This window comes from Bombus flavifrons, chromosome 2, assembly GCF_040668555.2.
Source record: "Bombus flavifrons isolate JBK064 chromosome 2, iyBomFlav1_principal, whole genome shotgun sequence".
NCBI classification, from domain to species: domain Eukaryota; kingdom Metazoa; phylum Arthropoda; class Insecta; order Hymenoptera; family Apidae; genus Bombus; species Bombus flavifrons.
In genome coordinates this window covers 3,033,478-3,059,214 of record NC_138443.1, presented here as the reverse complement: position 1 = coordinate 3,059,214, position 25,737 = coordinate 3,033,478, and the positions used below count along the sequence as shown (strand labels likewise).

The 25,737-nt window shown below is 37.7% G+C and overlaps 1 protein-coding gene and 1 long non-coding RNA gene across 3 annotated transcripts in view; one reads left to right on the top strand and one right to left on the bottom strand.

Annotated features, from left to right (window-relative positions):
* Positions 1–3,795, bottom strand: part of blo (bloated) — a 170,077-nt gene extending 166,282 nt beyond the window's left edge. Inside the window, exon 1 of one of the 2 annotated variants that reach the window (XM_069131905.1) lies at positions 3,066–3,795. The gene's annotated coding sequence lies outside the window, so the exon portion shown is untranslated. The remainder of the gene's footprint in view (positions 1–3,065) is intronic. The other variant, XM_069131906.1, reaches the window with a different exon arrangement.
* Positions 1–25,460, top strand: part of LOC138189766 (uncharacterized) — a 113,560-nt gene extending 88,100 nt beyond the window's left edge. Inside the window, exon 5 of the long non-coding RNA XR_011176107.1 lies at positions 24,564–25,460. This is a non-coding gene — a long non-coding RNA (uncharacterized LOC138189766). The remainder of the gene's footprint in view (positions 1–24,563) is intronic.
* The last annotated feature ends 277 nt before the right edge of the window (positions 25,461–25,737 follow it).

Below are 25,737 nucleotides of genomic sequence, written 5' to 3'. Positions count from 1 at the left end.
CCGTTCATAAGGGCTGGTGGCAGGGCCCTGGCGTCTATTTCTGGACTTAACGAGGGACGCGTCGAGGAGGATACTGAAACAGGACGAGACGAGGCCCTCGTAATTGTGTCAAACTCCACGTGGCCTTTTATTGCGCCTTCGCTTCTTCTCCGCGAAACTTTTAACCGCCGTACCCTCCGGACACGAGTTCAATCTCTCGCGCTGTATATTGGCACGCTTCTCGGAATTCTGTCGTTCATTCGGCAGGTTATTCTGATATTTCTTTCCCCCTTTTCTTTGTTTTATCTTAGGAGAATCGATGGAAGTACGTCTCTTGGATCGTTTCGTTTTTCGGTGCAATAAATTTTGGATACTTTATGCGTATATTTTGGATACTTTATGCCTTCTCGGGAATAATAAGTTTAGAGAGAAAGGAATTTTTATGAGGTTGCCTGTGTAGGCAACTCGCTGTTAGAATTTAGTTTTGGAACTAAAGGAATGTATTGATGGATTGCATACAATCGTTTTTTTTTTTTTTTGTTGTAGACATTTAGAATTGTAGAGGAAAATAAATGATTTGTGTGTATTCATGCTTTTCGGATGGACTAATTTGGTTAGTTTTATGTTGATTCTTTGAAGTCAGATTAAGACGGATAATTAACGAGTATTTTTTGCTGTAATTGCGTTTTAGAAACAAAAAATTAGTCAGTAAAGAGATTTGATTAATGTGTAGCCGACGTAGAATGCAAATTTAGTCCTTGTGTTGCAAAGGGGAAAAGGCATGACCATAAAATATGACTGTATGATCTTCGGCTATTTAAATACATAAAACATTTTTGATAATTTTTTCCTAGAAAATCGTAAATCAAATTTATCATCATGTTCCGACGCTCGCATCATGCGATTCTCTTCACTGGAGACTTCGTTCAAAACATCGATGATAATAAAAAGTCTTTTTAAGTCATTTTATATGATTTTTATATCACTTCAATTATATCTGCGTCACACGTTATTGACATAAAAGTTAAATTATAATCCTACATTTTATTTTTTTTCAAATTTTCTTGTTCCCAGTATCTTTTCAAAAAATACTTCTTTAGAAACCCACTTCGGAATTGATTAAAAATAAAAACACTTTCACACACGATTATGGATCTATTGTTACATAATCATCATGTTAGGTTTCGAAATACCACTTTCGATAGATTTCTACGAAACTCGATAAATTCAATTCAACGACCCAATTCAACCTTTCGTTAGAAACCACCGAAAATAATGTCACTTCCTAATTTCGATACCATCGGCACTTACATGTTCGTTGTATCACGCTTGAATCTCTAGTATCAAAATACTACTTTCTATCGATTTCTATAAACTCGACAAAGTCCCTGATATAACCTTTGACCATTTGTTACTGTAATTTTTACTCGGTTAAACTGTAACAACTCTCTTGCTAACGCCTACGAGGAAACCAAACGCAGAAGAATCAATTCGCACGGAAAATCCAATACGGCGAAGAAATGAAATCGCGGGAAAAATCTTACATAACAAAGGAATTAAATCATACGAAAAATCCTACGTTGCAAAGGAATGAAATCGTATGAAAAATCCTACATAGCAAGGGAATTAAATCGCGCGAGAAACCCTACGCAGGAAAGAAGCGAGCAAACCGCGCACGTAGGATCAACACTCATCTTCATCGAGCTAAGCTAGGCGCGTCTGTGATTAAAGTGTCCGTTAACGCGAGTTAATTGATCTTTCAGTTAATGCGATACTGCCCTCTCATTGCATTTCTGGTTTCCCTATCGACGAGATCCCCGCTCGGCGAGAGTAAATCGCACGCGTTCCCGTCCCCGCAATCTACTCGCACGTCCGCTGAAAGTCGTTTCCCTTTCGATTAGCGTCTCGCCTTCCCGGTCGTTTGATGAACACGGATCAAACGAGCCGTTCATCCGAGCCTCGACGTTCTTTCACGATCAGGATAATTACGGTGATCTCGTTGCGAAGGTGAGTCGCGTCCGTCCGTTCGTTCGTTTCGAAATGAATGACACGAAAGATTGCGATTTGCGTGAAGCTCCGTTCAAATTTCACTGTTTGAGGGAGGCAAATGTGCTTTGTTCAACGCTTCATTGATATCGATTCGGTCATAGGTCGTTAAAACAGTTTTGGCTTTTCAGTCGTGTTACTTAATTTCGTTTCATCTTTATCTGTATCGAAATTCGATTTTTATTTAGTCCTATATTTTACGCGTGTCCGATATTTTTAAATGTCGCTTGTGATCTTTACAGTACAGGATACGAATTAATACGAATCGTTAAACAAAATCGAACACAGTTAAGTGACGTAATTTTTAACTACACAAGCATTCATACTTTTATTACCACAGATTTCTATATGGTTAAAATACTCTATTATTTATTAGATCATTGCGTTGCAAGTATTTCATTTAGCGCTCATACTGAAGTTTCTAAAATCCTTTACTGGATTGTGGTAATGAGATAAAAGTTGTCAAAGTGGAGTATTACGTAGCTAAGAATTAACCTAAACTGTCGTAAATCACCTACGATCCATCGATACCAACCAAGTTATACGTTTCTCGATCGAACAAATATTTTATCGTCCATTTAGCAACGTGTTTCACACGAATCACAATAAATTTGCACAAGCATATTGATTTCGCGACTAATTCACAGCTTGAATTTCCAAGGCTGTTTAACATCTGCAAACACGCGATCATCCATAGATATCAGGTTTTTATGTAACACCGAGCTACCGACATGCGTCGCGTCACTACACTTGCGAACAAACACACTGGTAGCTTTGATCGACACGATAACTGCGACATTGCCTTCCCTCAAAGCGGAGAATCTTGGTCAAAGACGAATCTCCTCTGTTACATGTCACGCAACATGCGTTAAGAATCGGAAGCGTGTCTCAGGATCGGAAGTCGATCGACCAGATCTCTCATTTCAAATGATTCAATCCTCGGTGATCAGGCAGAAGAGACTCGTCAAAGACTCGGACGTCTGTCCTCGAGAGCCTAATACGGCCTGGTATAAAGCATCGAACTTCAGAATTCAATTTACCTTCACTGGCACAGTAGCATTCCGATCGGTAATGCCTCTGGTATACTGTTTAAGGATATCCCCCTTCGCGCACCAACGGTTCGTCCGCGCGCCAAACAGAACGGCAAGAAGACGAGCAAAAGAGGGGGAGGAGAGAACTGGAGCTCGTGGCCAGGTCGAACAAAACACTCTCACGTACAGCAACTGTCACTGCCACCGGGGCAGCCGGGTGTCTCGTCCCGTGGGACCGGCGAGACGAACACCTTGCGCCCGATCCTGATCCGATGCGACGTCGCGATGACGATTATCATCGATCATCGATCGGTTCGACTCGTTTCCCTCTCTTTCGTTTTATCTCGATACCTAGAGATCACACTGTGCGTACTATATCACGGTATTCGAAACAGTCCGTCACTTGTCTCCTTCGAAGTCACTCTTAGGTATCAACTGCGGTCACACACAATAATAAAGAGATCCAAGGAAAGTCGAAGTTCGACGTTGACATACACGATGTAGAAACTTTCGTATACGATACCATGAATCGATGGTATCCACCTGACGGATTCGTTGGACTCGTTCCTCGGCTGAGTCGTTCGGGTGTCACTCGGACGATTCGTTCGCACCGACTACGCGGTCGTTAGGTAATCCCGGGCCTGAAAGCACTGCTTGCTACCACTCCGGCACGCACCGTTCTCCGCCGAGCGTCGAAGAACTAATAAAAGCTGGGACCCAGGTTGAAACTGCGTAGGCCGCTTACTACTCCTTCCACCGCGGCTTCGTCCTATCCCACCGACGTACCGGACCGGGCCCCGAGACAGAGACAGGCAGGAGAGAAGGCACCAACGGACGAACGGACGGACGTACGGACAGACGAACGCGCCACGGATGCACGGACGGACGGATGGACGAATGGACGAACGGACTGTAAGAAGCAACGGACATGCGGACTTTAACAGGTATACATACGTCGCGGAGCAACCTGGTAGGTTACCGGCCGGCGCTGATGCTGCTATTACTGCTCGCTGCTCCTGCTGCACGTTGTTGCTTGCTTCTGCGGCTGGTGAACGTCACTCGGTCAAGGTCCCCCACCAAAAACCTGCACAACACCGGGGCATCTCTGTTCTCGGTCTTCGCTACAAGAGAACGTTCGTCCGTGTTTGTCTCTCTGACTCTTTGATTCTCTCTGGTTGGGCGTTCTCCGTTTGTTGATTTGGTCCATGGACAAACGCTATACTTGGCGCGGATCTTGGACATCTTCTCGTTTGCGAGGGTGGTAGCGATCGTCTCTCCAACTCGATTCTTCGTTGCACTCATCGTTGGTGAGTTGGCGGGCAAATAAGAGCTGTGGAGGATGACTGGATCGGTGGCCGATGCGCTTGCAAATGGTCGATTATAGAACGTTGTTCGGTAGCGATTGAGACATCGCGGTAGGCGAATCGATTCGCTGCGAATGGAGAATGGTACGGAGAATGGTGATTTAGAAAGTAGAGCTTTCGTGGAATAATTTTAATCGTCCTTCTTATCGAAACGTTGAATTCTTATGGATGTTTCTAATCTTAAGTGTAAATGTAACGTTCTAAAAAGGTTTCGATAGAAGATATTTTTTTCTTGCCCCAGTATGTGAAACAGTTTTGCTTGAAACAATTTACGTTTTCCTAAAGCAAAAACAAGATACGTATTTAATAACATTGAAAAATAATTCAATATTACCGGGCTTGCCCAGTTTTTCTCACTATTACGAGCTAAACGGCTAATAGAATCGTATACTGTATAAAAGTAGCTACTCCACGCGCATCGCTCAAACTAACAAGTTATCAACGCTCTAAGCATCCATATTCCGCTTAAGAGGCTCTGAAATGGGAGCATTATTCACAGCAATGGCTCGTTAACAGTCCAACGGAAGACGAACTAACGTGTACACGGATACCCTCCACTGTAGAACATAAGTAAGCAGACGAAACTATGCAGAGCTTTCAGGGTATCCTTCACAGTATAGTACTCAAGTACGTACAGTAGCTCATGAAAGTATTCGGACTCTTTAAGAATCTTTCGTGTATATATTATGTAAAACATTTTGAAATCTCGTCAGCATTGTAGCGAGATACGCTTATCGTGATTACATTGGTAAAGTTTGAAACGGATCTGAAAATGTATATGGAATTTATAAGATTTAATTTATAAGAATTATAATTATTGGAAGCAATATATATTTATTAGAACTTACGAGATATTTTTTGGTGATCGTAAAGACCACCACAGTATTTGAACAACCAATTATTCTCTATATTAGCAAACCACAATATTTACTGACATCATTTCTGGCATCATTACTGCATGTTTATGGCTATTATTTATACTGCATACATACTAATTTTTCACTGTAAGTATATTTCCAATATATCTTGCAACCTCTATATACATTCTCGAGTTGATTTTCAATTTTACCATCATAATCACGATAATCGTGTCTCGTCACAGTGCTAACGAAATTTCAAGTTTGTTTTGTTTAACGGACCTAATACATGTATCGTGAAAAATGTTTTGTGACAAGCGTTTTAATACTTTTGTAAGCCACGATACACCGGAAAGCACGTTATCGTTGCTAATACACCGGCTACAAACCATCGAAACGCTTCTTGACGTACTTATTAAAAAATCCTCCGATCCCTCGATACCAAGTTTGCCAAGTGATTTGTTATAAATTTCAACGGTTAAGGGACGGCCTTATCCCTTGATCCGCGTCAAACTCTACGTGTCGTCTTAATAAATACGGTCGTGAACACGAAAGTAGGCATAAGAACTGGCAAACAGGCAACAGAGCAAAGAGATGGGGAGGCGAGTCGCGAGAAGAGAAGAAAATTGTGTGCATCGCTAAGTATCAAGGGTGTGCAGCCGACAGAGAACAGACAGAGTACAATTACAGGTGATTGAGGATCGGTCTTGTTACTATTTTGCTTGATTTCTGCGAGTAGTTAGCCGTAGATCCGTCCGCGGGCCAATCACAATGTCGAGCTGTTAGCGAGCCGAGAGTATTATGATTGGCGTAATCATCGCATGGGCGAATCAACGCCGGCCAGGTATATAAATAATCGAGCTTTAAAGTCGATCCGCTATGTTACGTAGGGTCTACTTGATGAAGAATCAAATGCTGTGATAGCGATGGAATTCAGTATATTGCAAGTAGGTTGAATCCAATTGTAAAGTTTCTGGCACCTTACGAGTACTTCGAATTAAATGTCATACTTTTATGTAAAATGTAGAGATTCGGTAGAGATTTTATAAGTACTGGCTCGTTTCATAAGCTTTATTCTCTTTTTATTAATTAGCTTCGATAAAGTACTATTTTTATCATAGAAGATACAATTATTTATTAGAATCAAATAAAAAGGAATTTTAAATCCGTAAAATTACTGTTAGGCGAGCTTCAATGTAACTGAAGCTTCTAAACAGTTTTATGTACTTTACGCGGATTTCCTAAATAGAAAGTCAGCCAAGCACTAAACATGCCCAAGGGTACTTAACTTAGCCACTAGAACCAGTCTTTCCTGTATGATAGTGCCCTTTTACTGATGTAATCAGAATGTTCCAGAAAGTAAATATTTCGACTGATCATCATGTTGCTTTGATATTTTGATTTCAGCTATCAATAACTTTAAATATCAAAGATTTTCTATTATAAAAGTTTTGTATATTGAAGAAGTAATTAAATTACATCAATATCTTATTCTCTTTGAACATACACATAGGTATTATTATATCATTAAATTAGAATATAAAAAATAATATTTACAGTTTCCTATACTAATAATATTTACAGTTACTATAAGCAAAACTTCTTATTTAATGTTACTCGAGATTGAAAAATACAAATTAATTTTCATAGTTGGATCGTAAGTATGCGATAGTTTGAGTTGTTGCATAATTTTGGAATGCTCCGTTTCTACTCGTAACACCTCTATCTACAGTGATCAAATAGCAGAATTTACGATAGCGAGGAACAATCTTTCTATCTACTTCCACTTCGAATGCGTCGACCTTGAACTTACCACAATATTTCCAGCGCTAATGAAGAGTCAGACTTTTAGTGATCTCACAGTGGACAGACGTCTCTAATTGGTCCTGGCAGCTAGCAACTCCGGAACGAGCAAACCATGTTTAGTACTGAGAACTTATTTTCACTTTCTACGGTGCGGTGGCTAAGTAGAACATACGGGGATGCATGTGATTGTATGTGTGCACAGTTAGATCGCGTTTCGAGTTTGTGCCGCTGTTTTGGACGATCTAGGCATAGCTTCACCGATAAAAAATGAGGTTTTTTGAAGAGTTTAGGGTTGAAAAATGAGTGAGTGAGTGAGTGACAGAGAGAGAGAGAGAGAGAGAGAGAGAGAGAGAGAGAGTGGAGTAGGAGGATTCATGATCTGGATTCTGAATCTTTTAGTCAATCTACTAAAAGTTTACTATAACAAATACATATTCATTTTTTTAAATTTGTAAAATTCACCACAATCTATGACAATCTATGTATGTGATGAACGTGAATACACTCAGTGATTTGTAAACTATACATGTACAACCTGTCGGACAATAATATTCAGCACAATCTATGACAATCTACGTATGTGATGAACGTGAATACACTCAGTGATTTGTAAACTATACATGTACAACCTATCGTACAATAATATTCAGCACAATCCATGACAATCTACGTATGTGATGAATGTGAATACACTCAGTGATTTATAAACTATACATCTGCAATCTATCGTACAATAATATTCAGCACAATCTATGACAATCTACGTATGTGATGAACGTGAATACACTTAGTGATTTGTAAACTATACATGTACAACCTGTCGGACAATAATATTCAGCACAATCTATGACAATCTACGTATGTGATGAACGTGAATACACTCAGTGATTTGTAAACTATACATGTACAACCTGTCGGACAATAATATTCAGCACAATCTATGACAATCTACGTATGTGATGAACGTGAATACACTCAGTGATTTGTAAACTATACATGTACAACCTATCGTACAATAATATTCAACACAATCTATGATAATCTATGTATGTGATGAATGTAAATACACCCGCATGATGCGCATCGCTAAATCTAAATGGCAACTATGAAAAATGGTGCCATTTTGGTCTTTCTTATTCTTTAGAGGTATCTAATAAATCTATGATCAAGATGCTGGCATAGTTTTTCAATCACTTTTGATACTTTATGCTGTGCAAACTGATTTCTTCTCTTTCTGTTAAGATACCTGTGTCTTCATAAATTTTCCAATTCGGAATATATTAGTCTGCGTCCAGTATGGCTCTTTGCTTCTCGTCTTCACATCTGTCTATCACTTTTACGTTGATGCAACATACCCATACAAATTTTGTGCGAATATGGTTTTCAGATTTTTGTTTTGTCATCTTCCTATTTTTATGCCGGTATGCTCGATAATCACACACATTTTGTTCAATTATCGTTTTTAATTTTTGATTTTGCCATCTTTCTGTTCTTTCCACGTTGATCTGTTTTATTCGTAAGAATGTTGTTTAAATACTTTCGTGAGTCATTGCGTGTGGGACCATAGAACAGTGAGAGCCAATACTCAGCCTTCTCCCTCTTATCACTCGCATATGCACATTGGAAACTTAACTTTTTCTCGGTGAAGCAGTAAGTCGGGTACCTTGTGACATAACCATGCGGCAGGCTCGGTGGGTGTTCTATGTACGATTGTCTCGATGCCACGTTGCGTCAGTTCAATGCGTCCGTATGACAGATGTGACAGATCTATAAGGTAACCTGCCGTCGAACAGTTTACTTTACGACTTCGTCGGCCGCATATGACTAATTACCAGCGCACGAGCCGGCAAATTAAACGGTTCACCTTTTTGTCGCCGCGCTGCGAGAACGTGACTGCAGCAACCAACACTCGTCGGCCGCTTGAAAGTGACTCTCGCGAATTGTTACGTAGCAGCATTTGCGTAGATCAAAACTGACCTAAATTGTGTTTGTTGTTTTGTTGCTCGGCACTCGGTAGCTTGACGAAGTGTTAAGTACGTTTTTCAGTCTTGTTAGAGGCTTCTATTTCTTCTGTGTTTTATTTTAACGACTGGGTTTGTATGCATTATACGTAGGTAGGTTTGAGTACTTTGTTTGGTCGACCTTGTCATTATTCTCGTAGCAATTTTTAATCCAATGCAATGAGATTATGTAGCGCGTAATGATTGAATCAGGGCGACTTATTTGTTCATTAAAATTCTTTACCGTGTATTTATCCATTATTTTATTATCTTTCACTGAGATGATATATAAATTTCAAGTAATCCTTATTTTGTTGTAAGTACCATATTGATTATGTGTATGAGGAAAATATTTGAAGCACCACGAATTAACATTAAAATTATCAGAGTCACTGGATTGATCGGTTCAAAAATTTTCATAGAAATTTTATAAATTTAATAACAGTGTATTTTTGTTCATTTGAACGACTTTTGTAAAATGTATGGACTGCGTTATACAGGGTGGTTGATAACTGGTGGTACAAGCGGAAAGGGGATGACTCTACGCGAAAAAAGAAGTCGAAAATATAGAATAAAAATTTTTCGTTTGAGGCTTTGTTTTCGAGAAAATCGACTTTGAATTTTCGCTCGGTACGCGTGCGGTACGTTATAACGGATCTCACTGTAGATCGTTGTCTCGATGGAAAAATTAAAAAAAAGAAAACATTTTTATTCTATATTTTCGACTTCTTTTTCAACCACCCTGTATATATTTTTATACGCCTCCCATTTCGATTTCTTTGACGTAAACTATAGATCGTCATTGTCGACAGTTCCAGTGTTAATAAGTGTTGCAATTAATGTGAATTTTTAATGTGAGCGACTGAGTTTCTGACTTTCACAAAGAACCAAACTAATCGATGAACTGCGAATGCGTCTTTTTCTTCCATTATCGTGTAATGTGCTACCTTACAAGCCTATATGCAAATTGCAATCATATATCTTCATATCTGAAAGAACGCAATCTAATAATTTAAGCAAATATTGTATCAATAAGCATCAACAGGTTTTGTAAAATGTTCTGTACAATAATCTCCTCACGGAGGTTAAAACTGCGTTAATAAAAACAAATAACATTGACTTTACTTTCTCCATTGTCTTATCCATATCAATCCTGTATCGACCTATTCGTCTCAATGAAGAACCTTATTGACGTTTCCTTCGACTCGATCAGAGAAAGTGTACGAGCAACGACATTCACAACTCTTCGGCTCATGCCATCGATAGCATTATCTTCGTGTTCCCTGGTCTCGTCGCTCGTTCGTTTTTAAACTAACGTGTATCTAACCTAACTACAAGATCAGTTTGTCCAAGGATTACGCGAATACCGACCTGTTAGGATGTTTATGTGCGAAAGAACGAGTAGAGCGTTCTTCAAAGGCCAGGGTATTAAATCAGCTGATCCATAATCAACGGCTTGAATTGTTCGGGCATTTTATCGGATTAGTTAATGAAACAGACGGGTGTCATTCCCATTCAGCCGCGTAACGCGACGACTCTACTTATTTCACTGAAAAATTCAAGATTTATCGCGATGAAAACACGATCGAGCGTTTATACATTGTTGCGAAGCTGCAAAAATATTAGTGCTACTCGTGTTACTATTGTTGGCAGATAGACTGCAGATATTTATGCAAATTCGTATTATTAAGAAGATAATTAAAAAGATAGAATCTGGGTAGATTATTGTTTCATTCGCTAAATATTATCGAATAATTTTATGTAGTTTTGCATACTGTGCATTTTTACATTTTCAAATTCCACATAAATATATAAAAATTCATAATCCAAAAATAACTTTGACATTAATAAGACAGGCTGTGAAAACTTGGCTATAGAATATTTAAGAAATACCTTCGACTTGTATTATTAATTTACCGAATCGATGTGATTGGGAAATATTTCCAATTTTCGTTGCGACGTTTACTTTAATCTTATGTTACGTTTAACGGCAATTGCATAAAAATTTTTAACGGGAACTGAAAAGAAACATGAAATAAAATAAAAAGGAATTGAAAGGGAATGAAGAACGAGAAAGTAACAAGTTTAGTAAAAAAAAAAAAAAGAACCTTCAGACGGAAATATGCACACGCTGAGAACGAACGCAAGAATTATGTTCTCAATAATGATCGCTGTAAATCACAAAGAGCATGTCCTCCTTTCGATTCATATTCCCATGGAACGTGCAACAAGCTTCTCCAGGATCTTATTAATAACGACGATTTAACCGCAGCGTTATCGTTTGTACAGTTGCGAATGTTTACCGTGTCTTTTGAAACTGTGAAGTTGTAGGCAAATATTCACGTGCTCCGAGATCGAGTGCACCCGACCTCACGGTGAAATTTGTTTGCATTCGCATCTTGCGAATCATTCCGTAAACCTTCGATCTTCCTATTATAGATTACTATAATTTATTTCGAAAGATACAATTAAATATATTTTTAAATTAAGAACGCCAGTGTTGTATATTCTTCGTACCTTCTTCCTTCTTTTCGTATTTTGCCTTCTTTTTTTCTTTTCTTCTTTTTTTTTTTTTAAGGATGTGTGGACGTTTGTAAAAGATTTAAGAGGTAAGAATCGAAGGTAGAATTTATGGCAATTGTGAAATATAGGCTCAGACTCATCGATCATGAACGAAATCTTTCTATTGCGTGCTAATCGGTCTAAAAGCAACCTGCGTTGTAACTCAGAAACAGCGGGAGTGTCTGGTATCGATAAAAAGAATTATGGCAGGTTGTTTGAAACGAATAGAAAGGAGAATCAAAGAAACTGGCTGAGAAATGTTAGATTGTTACATAATAAATGTCGCTATTCGGCGAGGTCTTGTTTCAATTATTTGAAAATTATAAAATTAATATTCAACAATTGTTTTTGTTTATGCATTAATTTTATTTACCGTATTTTAGTCTATTATTCTTATTACCAGTTTTATAATTTTCTTAAGACAACGATATTTCATTTTTTTCAAAGTGTAACTAATATGCAGATGATCTTTGGAAAATTTTCTTTTCCGAAGAAATTACTTTCGTTGAAAAATTCCACTTTACAACAAATTATACTTAATGATATCGTGCAACTCTAGACACGAAATTTATTTTATACCCGCTTGTATTGCATTACCGCGAATTTTCAACGAGTTCTAAATGCTTAAAAATGCCGACGTAAAAGCGAAAAAGATGATTCGTTGGTCAACAAAATTATCTTTCCTTATGCATCACTTTTATCGCACAAGTTTCTCGTAAACTCAACGAACAAGCCAAACGAAACGTTTCCACCGGCAATCACGAAGACGCGATAAATTAACCTTTTCGGGAATGTAGCTCGAAAAACCCATTAAGTCTTCTTTGGTGGAAGAAACAAAAATTAAAAAGCTATATTTATTTCAGGATCTATCATCAATCACGTGTCTCACCCTGAGCCCACTGTCTTCCAGTTTCTTTGCGTTCTTTCGTACAAAATGACATCTGACCCTGTCACGACCTATGTCCTTCCTTCTCCAGATCCTACGATTCAATTTACGGAGCTGAAGCGAAGGTCACGAGTTCCGATCTCTCAAGGCTATCGGTTGTTCAATATCTCATTCTTCTTTTGTATTTTTTTTTTTACAAATATTATAATAAAATTAAATTACATTTGCAATAATCCAAGAAGAAATTCATACTTATATATGTATATAAGAAATGTTTTTCGAATAAAGTACTTATTTTATATTTACTTGTCTACATTGTATATATTGTAACTTTTAATGTACACTATATTTTTCGAGAATGCAAAATTATTATAAAAACATTAGGTTTATCCATTCAAATAAAGCTTTAACCATACGTAATTTCTACAAAACATCATTCTATTTAATTAAAGTAATATCCACATAATTCTATGCACTTCCCTAATGGCTAACTGCTTTTATTATAATAAATCTATAAGAATTATCTACTCTATGGTTCGAGATAAAATCGAACGTCTGGATAAAAAGTCCAAATTATTGTCAAATGTTCATTTCATAATTCCTATTGATATTAATCTAGTACTCCTATTATCAGCGTCAATTACTTCGATAATTCTATCGATCATCTATTACTTTTATGGCCCTTATTAAGAACGAAAATTAAAAACTAGAGAAGATGATCGCTTACTATCTCTAACAATAGGTTATAGTTGGATGAATGACCTTGAGCAGCCAAAACTAGGGGCCTCCGCTTTAACGTTGAAGCTGATCGAACAACCTCATCCCAGTGGATGTCCCTCCCAGTATCTCGGTTTCGGATCGCGTCTTTATCGAAATGCGTTTAATCACGATACTGGCAGCCGACAATCGTGTCAGCAACGGCCCGAACAACTTTGACAGGCTAAAAGTGGCTTAAAAGGCTTCGCCCAGTGACGGGATGGGGTGGAAAAGAGTCGCGCGTCCTATAATTAACCACTTGTATCTTCGAGAGCATTGTCATTAAGATTTCGCGCAAACCGCAGCCATCCAACGCGTATAATTAGTAAACCACGTAAATAAACGTAGGACACGTAGAAAAAATTAAAAATTCTTAAATTTAATTGTGCAATAACGTAGAATGTTAAATTTTCCGTAGTGCAAAATATATTTGTTCATTTCTTTAATACATGAGACAAACCGTCTAGTGTACATGAAAAGTAAAAAGTATAATAAGCATTATGATACAGAAATATGGGGAAACTACATACACAAAAATAGGAATATGATATAAATTGTTGTAGATCTCCGTTTATAGTCGAATTTTATAGCAAGCTTTGTAAAATTTTACAGAACTTATAGACAAAGTGGTTGTACAACAATAAATACAAGATGTTCAATAAATAATATAATGTCCGAATTATACGTTTGCGAATGGAATAACAAGATCTTTAAATAACAACTAATATAAATTTAAATCTTTTATAAATCCTAAATCTGGAACGACACGATTTCTAGCAACACAAAACCAATTAACCCACGTCAGGGACTTGTACAAAACAAAATACGTAAATCAAGAATCCCACCATAATATAATAAATATTGCAATAGTTTTTATACAATTTTCTACGAAATTCAATATTATGAAACCTAATATTTAATGGGTTAAAATAGAAGCCATCCACTTAATTTGCATCTCATTCATTGTGATCGGAGGATGAATTTCGACGATGATGTTACGCCACTGTTAGGATACACGCGGTTACCGGATCCTGCAGCTATTTATACGAGCGATAAATCAATTTCGACTGGTTGATTCGACGAATTCGGATGCCGTGGGTAGGTCGATTTGCATTCGACCAATGTTGGACGCTAATCGATGCGCCTATGCAAATTAGGTGTTGACACTGCGAAGGTTCGTAGGCGTTTTTCTGAAATACGTGAAACTAGGGGACGAGGTGTTGCACAACGCGATCGTTACCAATAACGAATGGACCATATTTTCTGAACTATGTTTTACATTTGGGACGTATACGAGGACGATGATTTTAATTGGAATCTTATGAAATATTTAAATGCCAAGCTTCCTGCTTGTGCCTAAAATAATAATTTGAGGAAGAAATATAAATATATTTATGCAAATTATTTATTTATTTTAATATCAGCAAGATGACACAAATCTCTGCTTCGCTCATCTAGTATAAATTTCCAGGCTATTAATCATATTTATTTAGTTTACAATCATGAAATATTTTTAATCGTTTCTTTGTGTTTCTTTCGTTATTTAGTATAAATTTTTAGCTGCGAGTGTTGCAAGTAAATAGTAAGTAAAAAGAAAAGCACATACAACGAGGAAGGTTGACACATCGTTAAATTTCCGTAGAAAAAAATCGATAAACGGAAATGTAGAAACTATTCAAGGCCTCGAATGTTTTTCTAGTTGATACTAACGCATATTTTTTAATAGAGGTAAGGAAACGTCGTTAAACCAACATGCAATTATAAATCGTTTGAAACTTTTCCGCATTCTAATTACATCTAATTAACGTGCCTTGCTATTCGAAGAAGCAAAAGTTTCTGCATTCCTTACAAGTTTCTACTCTTTGTGTTCTCTCGAGCAACTACCTAAGTAAATATACAAATTTGGCCAGATCCATTCAAATACTATTCAATCATTCCGTTTCTACGATGATCGTTTAGATTTATAAATTTATAATTTACGAAACAGGGGACAGGGAACGAAGTATTGTTATTAACTGAAATTTATGGGACGGTTATGTTAATCATGTTACGTAGAATCATAGGAAAGTTTTATTTTATTTCTAAAGAATTTTTACACGATTCTAAATGTCAAAATGCTCGTATGAATTGCCCACATTTGTTTCGATATAATTCACAAGATTGTAGACACATGTTTATCGTCCTTAAATAATTTTAAGAACGAAAGGATCTAACCAAACCAAAATTTCCGCACATCAGCGATGAGAAAATAAAGTTTAAGATAGATACACCATAAATTTTATTGACTTTTGTATTAAAGACTGTTCACCATATCGGTAACAGTCATTTATTCTACGGTATATGTTACACTTACTCATCGCTCTCATTAAATATAAGTCCATTTTGGAAAAGAACGTTATCCTTTTATGAACTATCCTTTGTTCGCCACTATATCTACTCACAGCTGTTGTCAAATATAATTTTGTAAGATTATCGCATTCTATCGTACCATTTACCTTGCCAACTTTCTTCTTACCACTATATAGCACTATTTAAATGATACAAATAGCACCATTTCAGGCGAAACAGACGAGGACGCAGTCGCATAAAGAGGACCACGAACGAGCGTCCGTCACACGCGTCAAAAATTCATTGTACGACACTTTATCGGTCTAACGGGTCAGCAGTCGTTTCGCTCCCGACTATTCGCGGCATAATATGAATAAAATTTTCCCTCAGCAATAAACAACGTCTTAATGGCCAGCCGCTTGTGGTCCCAGCCATGATAGTCCATACTACACGCAGAATTATTCTTGGCCAGTACCGCGAGACTCCGAGCATTATCAAGCATCCTGGTGGACAGCTGTGACCGCGACCGGTCGAAGTGGCCGCCGCGTGTTCTCGACGCGAGCAGCACGCGAAATAAGAAACGCACCGCGGTATTATTTGCGAGCAAAGCAAGTACAGGGTCCGGAGTCCAGGTGAAACAAGCGTCTCAGCTCGTCTCTCGCGTCGCAAGAAAAGAACCGCGCTGGAAATTATGCAGCGGACTGCGTCGTGAGCTCGTCTTCGCGTGTTTTATCGCCTACTAGTAATCACTATACTAGGATATCCGCGGTGTACGGTAACGAGAGTTCAAGGGTTTTGGTGGTACAGCGGATCCTTGTTGTTCTTTTTTATTTATTCACTTATTTGTTGTCCCTTCAGCTTACGGCCAAGATCCTTTAGGTGTTCTTAGCATTAGAGCACAATTGGAGGCTTGTAATAGTTGTTGCACAGTATAGTATTTATAGAATGCTGTAGCATATGAACGCGATTAGTGAGGTTGGAAAATCAGTGATTAAAATTTAGGACTTTTGACGAGTGCAATAATTAATAACTACCTAGAGTCTCGTTAAGAGCTGAACGATGTTAATCTAGCATCAGTTGTTTCTTTGTAGTATATCTAACAAAAATTGTCTCCTTGCAAAGGAAGATAATTAGTAACTCGTTGAAGTACCGCAAGGTGTTTTCAAGAGAACGAATAATGATTTAATTATCTTGTCCAATTAAATAGTTCCGTCAGGTTAATCCTTTAATATGCAACAATTTTTTTCAAAAACGAAAATTGCGCCGTTACAATTATCTAAGTAACATTGCTGACGTACCTGTTGCGTAAACACGCAATGTAAAAATAAAAAAAAAAGACCAATGGAAATGAAAGAAGGGGAAAAAGAATATGCGAGAACGCAAGTTTCTACACACTCCGATAAAAAACACAAGATATGATGTACAACGTGTTGGGCCAAACATTATAATAAAGTTTTACAGCTCTGATGAAGAAAGCCATTTAATTTCAGAGGTAGAGCAGCCGTATTTTTTCACTGCGAGGTGTTACATAAATTTTATTTGCGTTAGTCATCTATGTAGTTTAGTACCATAACCCGTGCCCACCCTAAAATTGTTTAGAGAGACACGTTGGTCGAAGAAGGGGGCGGTCTTAGCCAGCGGCGAAAGAAGGAAGCACCCATCAGTGAGAGAGCAAATTATCCGTTGAATTTCCATTAATAATGCGTATTTCAGGATAATGTTCAACAGCCCTGATCCTCGGTGGAGGATCGTTAAACCGCGAGCGAGCCTAGGAGAGCGGCATACCGAACCGGTGAACCGGTAGCCTGGTATCGGTTCGCTTTCTACCGAGAATTTAATAACGGTCAACCGGACCCCGTGGAACAGAACGCGCTCATTATGCGCCACGAAATTGTTCCCATGAAAATTAAACGGAGCCGGTTACCGACGATAGGTGACGTTAATCGACGTTTAAATAAGACCAATGCCCCGAGACCAAAGATGCGTCACGAGCTTTTTGACGGACTCGAGACTCGCCACTTTACGACCGTCTCGCGGCTCTTGCTGGCAAAAATCCGACCTTCCGTCTTCGACGCGAACTACAAGCTACGTTTGCCGAGGGAATAACGCGGATAGTAGGAAACGATCCGCCTTCTGTACGGGATTCGAGGAATTTATGGTGGAATTCTTATTATTAAAGTTAAGCGAAGTACTTTAAAAAGTTGGCGAGATGACGAGTGGAATGGAACAAGGGGCAAGAGAATTACTGTGCTTGATCCTGTTTTCACGTGCAGATGTACGTACACACGTATACATTGCAGTTTATAAGCAGAACTTTACACGAGTTACGAGCTATTAGTAGACTGTATATGTTCATACGTAAATTTCTATTTTCGATGCAATTTAAAAAGATAAAATCCAGGCAGAAATTTGTGTCATTAGATGTCGCAACGAGCAAGTACATTGTTTTATACAGGGTGGTTGGTAACTGGTGGTACAAGCGGAAAGGGGGTGATTCTACGCGAAAAAAGAAGTCGAAAATATAGAATAAAAATTTTTTCTTTTTAATTTTTTTTTTTAATTTTTCCATCGAGACAACGATCTACAGTGAGATCCGTTATAACGTACCGCACGTGTACCGAGCGAAAATTCAAAGTCGATTTTCTCGAAAACAAAGCCTCAAACGAAAAATTTTTATTCTAATTCAAAGTCGATTTTCTCGAAAACAAAGCCTCAAACGAAAAATTTTTATTCTATATTTTCGACTTCTTTTTTTGCGTAGATTCACCCCCTTTCCGCTTGTACCACTAGTTATCAACCGCCCTGTAGAACAGATTAATAGTGGAGATTATGAAAATTAATTCTAGAACTGATCGATTGAAATGTCGATAACTGGTCATAGAACAAATTAATTAATAGCTGTTTAGTATATTGGTCGAGTGTCGAACATTTTCTTCCATAATCACAGTGCCACAAAACAGAATTTAAAATCGCAAAAAATTGCAGTTAACGTAATATCGACTCATAATCGGATAAAAATACTGAACTAGAAAATGCTATAAATTATTAGGACAATTGATCGCATAAAAAATATTTATTTCTCTATAGTACATAAGGGTTTTAGACTTTCTTTCAATTTGATCGAATTAGTTAGAAAATAATTTATTAAGAAACCTGGCTATGTATCATTTTATATGCTAGCATGTAAAGAAAGAAAAAAGAAAATCAGATCTGGCAGCCGCGTTAGGACAACTTGGCATAAAAGAATATAATGACCAGAAGTTACTTCGATTGTTAGAAGTTTTTTACGACTTTCTAAAAGTCTGCTGCTATCGTTCATCAGTATGCATAGTAAAATAAGAACGATAGATCGATACAGTTACCGGATCGTGCCGCAGGAGGCATCTCTTCTTATTATTTGCTTAAGTCTGGTTCACAGGAAGCATCTAGTCTTTGCGTAGAATCACCCCTTTCCCGCTTGTACCACCAGTTACCAACCACTCTATATATTTTTATATAGTATGCCAGTATATTTTTGCAACTTTTCACGCGGTCCATCCCGTAGCAATCAGTTTCCTTCGGTACGTAGGTCAATCCCCTAGGTATTCACATTAAAAAAAGAATCATTAAGAGAGAAGAATATTGAAAAAAAAAGGAGAAAGTATATATGGTATGTTAATATTCGTTCATTAGTCATCCTTCACACCCAAAAACAACAATACCTCGCACTCGTGTGTGTTCTGTGGGATTGTTGGTCCGCCTTTAATTATCGGCTGCTTCATTCGGTAGTAAAAAAGGCAGGATACTTGAAAGCTGGCGCGTACAGCGACGTAATAACGAGCAACGAAAGGGGCTACCGGCTCGTCGTCGGCTTCGCCTTGAAGAAGATTCCACCAGCGGTGGCTTCGATCTAGCCTACCCACGCAAAAATAAAAAGGGAAAGCTTCCCCTACCTTGGCCGTACAAATGGCGTCCAGGTGTGTAACTACGGTAACGGCACGCCGGCCAGTAGGAGAATACGGAATGCGTACGGGGGCCGTGTGGTACGCACGCAGGGGGTTAAAGTCGAACGAGCTAGGTATGCGGACTGCTACAGACATGTAACTGCCGTGGGGGCTTGGTTTTTGCGCCGCCACGGAGTTACTGCTACAAGAAAATAACATCATTACACCCATAAGGCCGGTGCACCGGCCGTACGATCCGCTCCGGCATTCACCGATACGCTTAGAGACACGCGCTCGACGTTTTCACGGAAGTACACACGCGACGGATTTGTGTGTAACAAGGGCGAGTACGCGGAGGAAGGACACGATGATAAGATGTTGAACAGCTTTTAAGGTTACGGTGGTTTTTGAGCTGCACGATGGGGGAGGGTAGTTTTTGGAATTCTGCTTTTGTGTAATGAGGAAGGAAGTAAAGTACATTTACATGTAATAAACAGGTCTTTCGTTAAGAACTTTGCTGATCAGTATTGTGGATCTTATTGTAAAAAGCAGAGATCCGAAATAACATTTATTTTGAACATTTTTGGGGAAAAAGTCTGTGAGTAAAAATGAATTTTTGTTTAAATGGAAGCCAGCTATCGATCGATTTAACAGAAATTGATGATTAAATGATTAAAGAATATTAATACGAATGACCATTGTGAATGACGAACATTTTTCTTGGTTATCAGTAATCATTATTGGTAACAGAAATAAAACTTTGCTTATCAGTAGTCAATATAAACGGCCGGAATTTTTTTCGGTTATCAATTACCATTATCGAGGCATAATTTTGCTTACCGATACCAATGGCAAAAAATTTTCTTGGTTACTACTAATCAAATATTAATACAAGTATTAATAAAAATCTTTTATTACAGTTTCTTTTATCCTATTCGTTGTTTCATATATTTTGTACCGTTCTTTTTGCTTAAAACAAAATATGTACGTATTATAATCGCTTTTTTACGTTGCCAATGAATATGTGCTAATTATTAGCAATCTTAGTAATTATAATATTATATAATAATAATATTATATAATAATATTAATATATAATATAATAATATATAATAATAGTATTATATAATAATAACATTATATAATAATGTTAATATTATATAATAATAATGTTAATTGACAATAATCGAATGGAATCGGAAAAGTTTTTGCCATCGATAATGGTTACTGATAACGAAAAAATTCCGATCATTTACATTGGTTACTGGTAATCAACATTAAATTCTCATCGTCGATAATGGTAATCCGTAACTTAAAAAACTAGAATCATTTATAGTAGTTACTCGCAACCAACATTTTTTATGAAATATATCAACTTTTGCGCCATAACTTTAAAAATTTGTGACAAGGATTCTGATGTCACTCTGTTTACAGATAATCTGTTTTCTTTCGTATATGATCCAAAGGTGGCTTTAATAAAATAAAAAAATACAAATTGAAAAAAAAGGAGAAAAATACTCGTCACACTTTAGTCATTCTACGAAAAAAATAATACATGGTTGATAGGATGATATTACGCAATTGCAAGATGCAAATGAGATGAGTAATTTAATGTACATGACGTCATCTAGATGTCTGATCATTAATGCAGATGATAATAAAATAAGGAAATAAAAAGATTTACAGATTAAATTCTTATGAACGTTGATACTTTGCATACACTTTTATTAATTAATATTCATAGTTGTATTAATATCTCTCTGATACTTGAGTTCTAACATGCGTATTATTGTATCGATATGAAATAGAATCGCATAAAGTTTAAAAAGAAAGCAGTAAGCTCGTTGTATATTGTTTGAAAACTATTTTTAATTTGAACAATCTGTAACACTTAACGTGCTAATATACAACGAATGGTAATATAAGAAATGTCATGCATAATTTATTAAATTTCTTCGTAGAATCTTTTATAGGAAATTAATACATTTCCCTTGCATCGTGATTTTCTCATTTCACCGTATATTTTCTTTTCTACATCGTCGTTAATTTATTTTAAAAGAACTTCATACATTTCAGACAGAGTTAATTAGAATTGCCTAATATATCATGAAAGAAACACTTTCTTTGTCAAACTCTTTTCAGAGCCGTATACGACGACGAAATTTGCATATCTTCAGGGTATTGGCGGCGATAACGGAGCTGAATCAAAATACGCGCAACAAAACGGCCAATATCACGCGAAGCGGCTGTGATAATGCATAATGCTTCGCGTATTTATACGTAGCCATCATGCTTTAAACGCTGATGATATCTCGGAATATCAATTTCATCGGAATAACGCCGACAGTCTGGCAAAGCAACAAAGTAACCACCCTCGGGCATCTCTTCGTAAAACAGAGGTATTAAGACGGAAAAGAAGAAAAAAGAACGCTACTTCTGCCTCATCTGATCATTAGACAGACATGTGTATAATGTAGAGAAGATTACAGATCAGGAGTTATTTGAAAAATTGAAATTTAACTTCGATTTCTAGATATTTTTATTTCGAAGCGTTCAAACTTCAACAGACATTTTCTCATCGTACAATGAGAATTAATCCACATACACACGTACGTACATATACGTAATCTCATATTGCAACAGTTTAGGAACGATAAAATACATGTGCGCGCCGCTACATTGGGTTCAAGCAGAACGACCATACTGATCTTTCATGTACAGTTGAAACCCATTCGTTTATTTGATTATTTGCTTGGCCATTTATTAGAAATTTCAATTGAATTCAATTTTATAAAAGTAAATTGAATGTTACAAGCGAGTGGAATAGAGAGAAACGTTTTGGCCACATCGCTATGACCTCTATATTAAACGTGTTGGTTTATTAAAGAGACGAGTGATAAAATTGTAATAGTCAGAGTATATTAAAATAACTTTAAATACAGGTACAGAGACAGTGTATGTCGGTCGTAATCGTCGCTTACTCGATGCTACTGTTCAACTCTACGCTCGCTATTCCACTCGCTATAATGATCGTCCTAGAGAGCATGTTCGTCTATTTGTATCGACCGGTGGTATCACAAAAAGTTCAAATGTAACTCCGGTTGACGATTACAAATAACGGCGATAATCTTTTGTCCGGAGTTTGTTTACCTTTGAACCTAGCAAACCGAAACAACGTTGGCACTCCAAGGCACAACAATATGAGTCTCTCCCGATTCGAATCTCCCGTTGACTCATGTGCCGCTACAGCTAAATTCGTGACTCTATGATTTAGCACTGTTGAGAATTGTGGATCTTTGAAGCCGAAATAATGTTATAGGAACACTAAATCTACACTAACGATTCATATCAAAATAGTAATATATTTATTTCATGGACGATTCCTTATATATTCATCGATACATACTTGCACTTTCTTCCATACCCGACTCTTAACCGACTGACTAGTTTACAGTCATCTGTTTTTTGGGACGCCGCGCACACACATACCTCCACACACCGACACTCGCATACAAGTATCTCTACTACGCATTTAACCCAGTCCAGCACAGAAAATTATACATATCTCAGCAAGCACTAAGTGGGATATGAGCCACAGTGTCTCGTTCTACTTCACGTGTTCGATAGATACGTTCAAGAAATTATTTCCCTATAATACATCGATATTATAAGATTTTTATGTTATTACGAAACGTTATTCTTCTTCTAAAATTTATCGCTATTCCGGCCATAACTCATAGATAACAAAATCACGCGTTGCCGAAGGAACGAGCCGGAAGGGAGCATCAAGCAACGACACGCTGCGCTGTAGGGGGAAGATATAAGAGGATCCGGTCGGTGGAGCTGATTAATCGTAATTCTAATTCCCCTTAAAGAGCATCGCGAAACGCGCGAACGAATTTGCTGTTCTTGCTATCCGACGCATCTTCCCCTTGAGGGAGCAACAAAACCTCGCGGAAATGAACGTCCCGGAGTATCAGTTTCACGGTGCGAGCATGGCAAATGACGTAAAATGGATAAACGCCTCGTGACGTTGCAAGATGCGCCGCACGGTCCAGCGAAAGAAGAAGCAACGAGTTTGCCCGTCCCGAGAAAAGATGAAAATAAAAGAAAGGTAATACGAGAAACGCAGACACAGAGAAAATGTTGCAGAGGCCTCCGACAACGTATCCTGGTATTCTATCAACCTCGGGCAGGATGTGCACCTGTATTACCAACGGATTGTAAAATCACGCAATACGAGCAGCTCGTAACAACACATAGATCAGAAGCTAATTAAACTCCGGTGTGATTAGTTAGGAACTAACCGCTTCTAAAACAATTCCATCACCTTTGTACGATCTACTTTAGTTTCTGTTAGACACTTTCGTTTAGTTGGGATTCAATCATTGGTGTGTTCCTTCTCCTCTCTATCTTTTTTTCTTTTTATCGTTTATTAGTTAAAGTAACTGGCCATTATTAGATCATTTACCAGATATGTGATGGTATCTGTAATTGAGTCGTATGAGAAGATGTCACCTCTTATATAACGATCTTCGAAGGATAAATTATTGTTACGGTGGTTGTGTGTTTGTTCTCCTTTTCTCTTTTTGATAGATAATTAGTTAGATTTTCGGTTAATCATTATTACGTCATTTAGTGACTACATATCGACGTACGTACTAAACTTATTAATGATCCTTCAAGGATATTCGATGGTTGTGTTGCTCCAAGCCTGAGGAAGATATAGCTACTATGTACATTGCTCGAAACTATTAAGGGAAATTACAAAAATTATGAAGACATTTTCATTCATTGTAGTGTTTCATGCTTCTCCAATGCAATTAAACGTAATTTTACTAATTCATCGACTCTCGCGGTTTCACTTCAACAAACTTTTCTTTCTACATAATAATCTCGAATTTTGGACTCCACGTAAAATTGTCGTCCTATCCAAAGTATAAACAACTGAACAAAATCCTTCGCTTGCTCCCAACATCCAGCGTGGCATTTACAAAACCAGTGTTTCGATCTCATCTTTTTCAGGCTGCAATTAAATCTCACCGAATTCCCACAGTTCCGGCGGCGAGTTAGCAGACCACCCTGGACACCTTCGGATCAAAATCAGCCGAAAGGTTTCTTCCTTTCCAAGAAAGACTCGCCGTGTTCCGCTACAGTGACTCCAACATGCGTGACGTCCATTTACAGAATTTCTTTAGTTTCGACCAAAGTGGAACGACCAAGCTTCTTCACACGATTCCATGCTCCGTATGTATGTATATACGCAAACTCGAGGCCGGTGCTCCACGTGTGCCACGCTCTTTTTCCCATAGCCGATCGTCCTCGCGTAGTGGCTTTCGATAGTGGCGAATACTCACACCGGCATGTAATGGTACCATCTGAAAGTACAGGTCTCAGCGCTAAGCCTTACCTACATTACGTATGAGACAAGAGGAGCCTACCACCGCGATACAATGAGGCACTGGGAGGCGTTATAAAGGGCTCTGTGTAGTTATTAGAGGTTATGACGGCGGTAATATCTCACTCAGCAGGCTCCTCTGTAATGTTATGGCCAGGCCCTCTTTCACGTTTCCCCTTTGCTAAACCCCTTGTACCCCTTCGTCTACCGTCGATCTCCTTTTCTACTTCTCCTCCCTTTTCTTTCCTCTCTTCCTGCCTTCGCTTCTTTCCTCCTTTTCGCGTTTTCTGCTTTTTATTTCTCTCTTCTTTCTTTTCTCCTTCCTTCATTTTTTTTGCCCGTTTGACCGACTAACTCTTGAAGTCTTTATACCCTGAGAACTTGAAAGGGCTATGGCATACTTTGATTTTATTTACTCGACAAGCCGACTACCGTGCAGATCGTGGTTTGTTTGGAAATTTGAGGGTGTCTTATCTGTTTCAATTCGTAGTTTTATTACTGGAGCCAAATATTATTTTCGTAATTTTTAAATAAGAACCAATGTAAATAGCTCCTTCGTACAAGTACAAGTTAAATCATTTTGGAGAAAAAGTAACGCGACGGAAAAGTCAGAACCATGATCTTTAAAATGCGAACATCAAAGATAGTATTAATTTTGTTCAAAAGAACATTATTATTTTAAATTTATATTTATATTTTAAAATATTTTTGTATTTAGGAATATATGCGATTTCACGTCAAAAAAAAAGGTTAATCTTTTATTATCGAAGTTTTACTCTATATAGATACCACTACAAAATT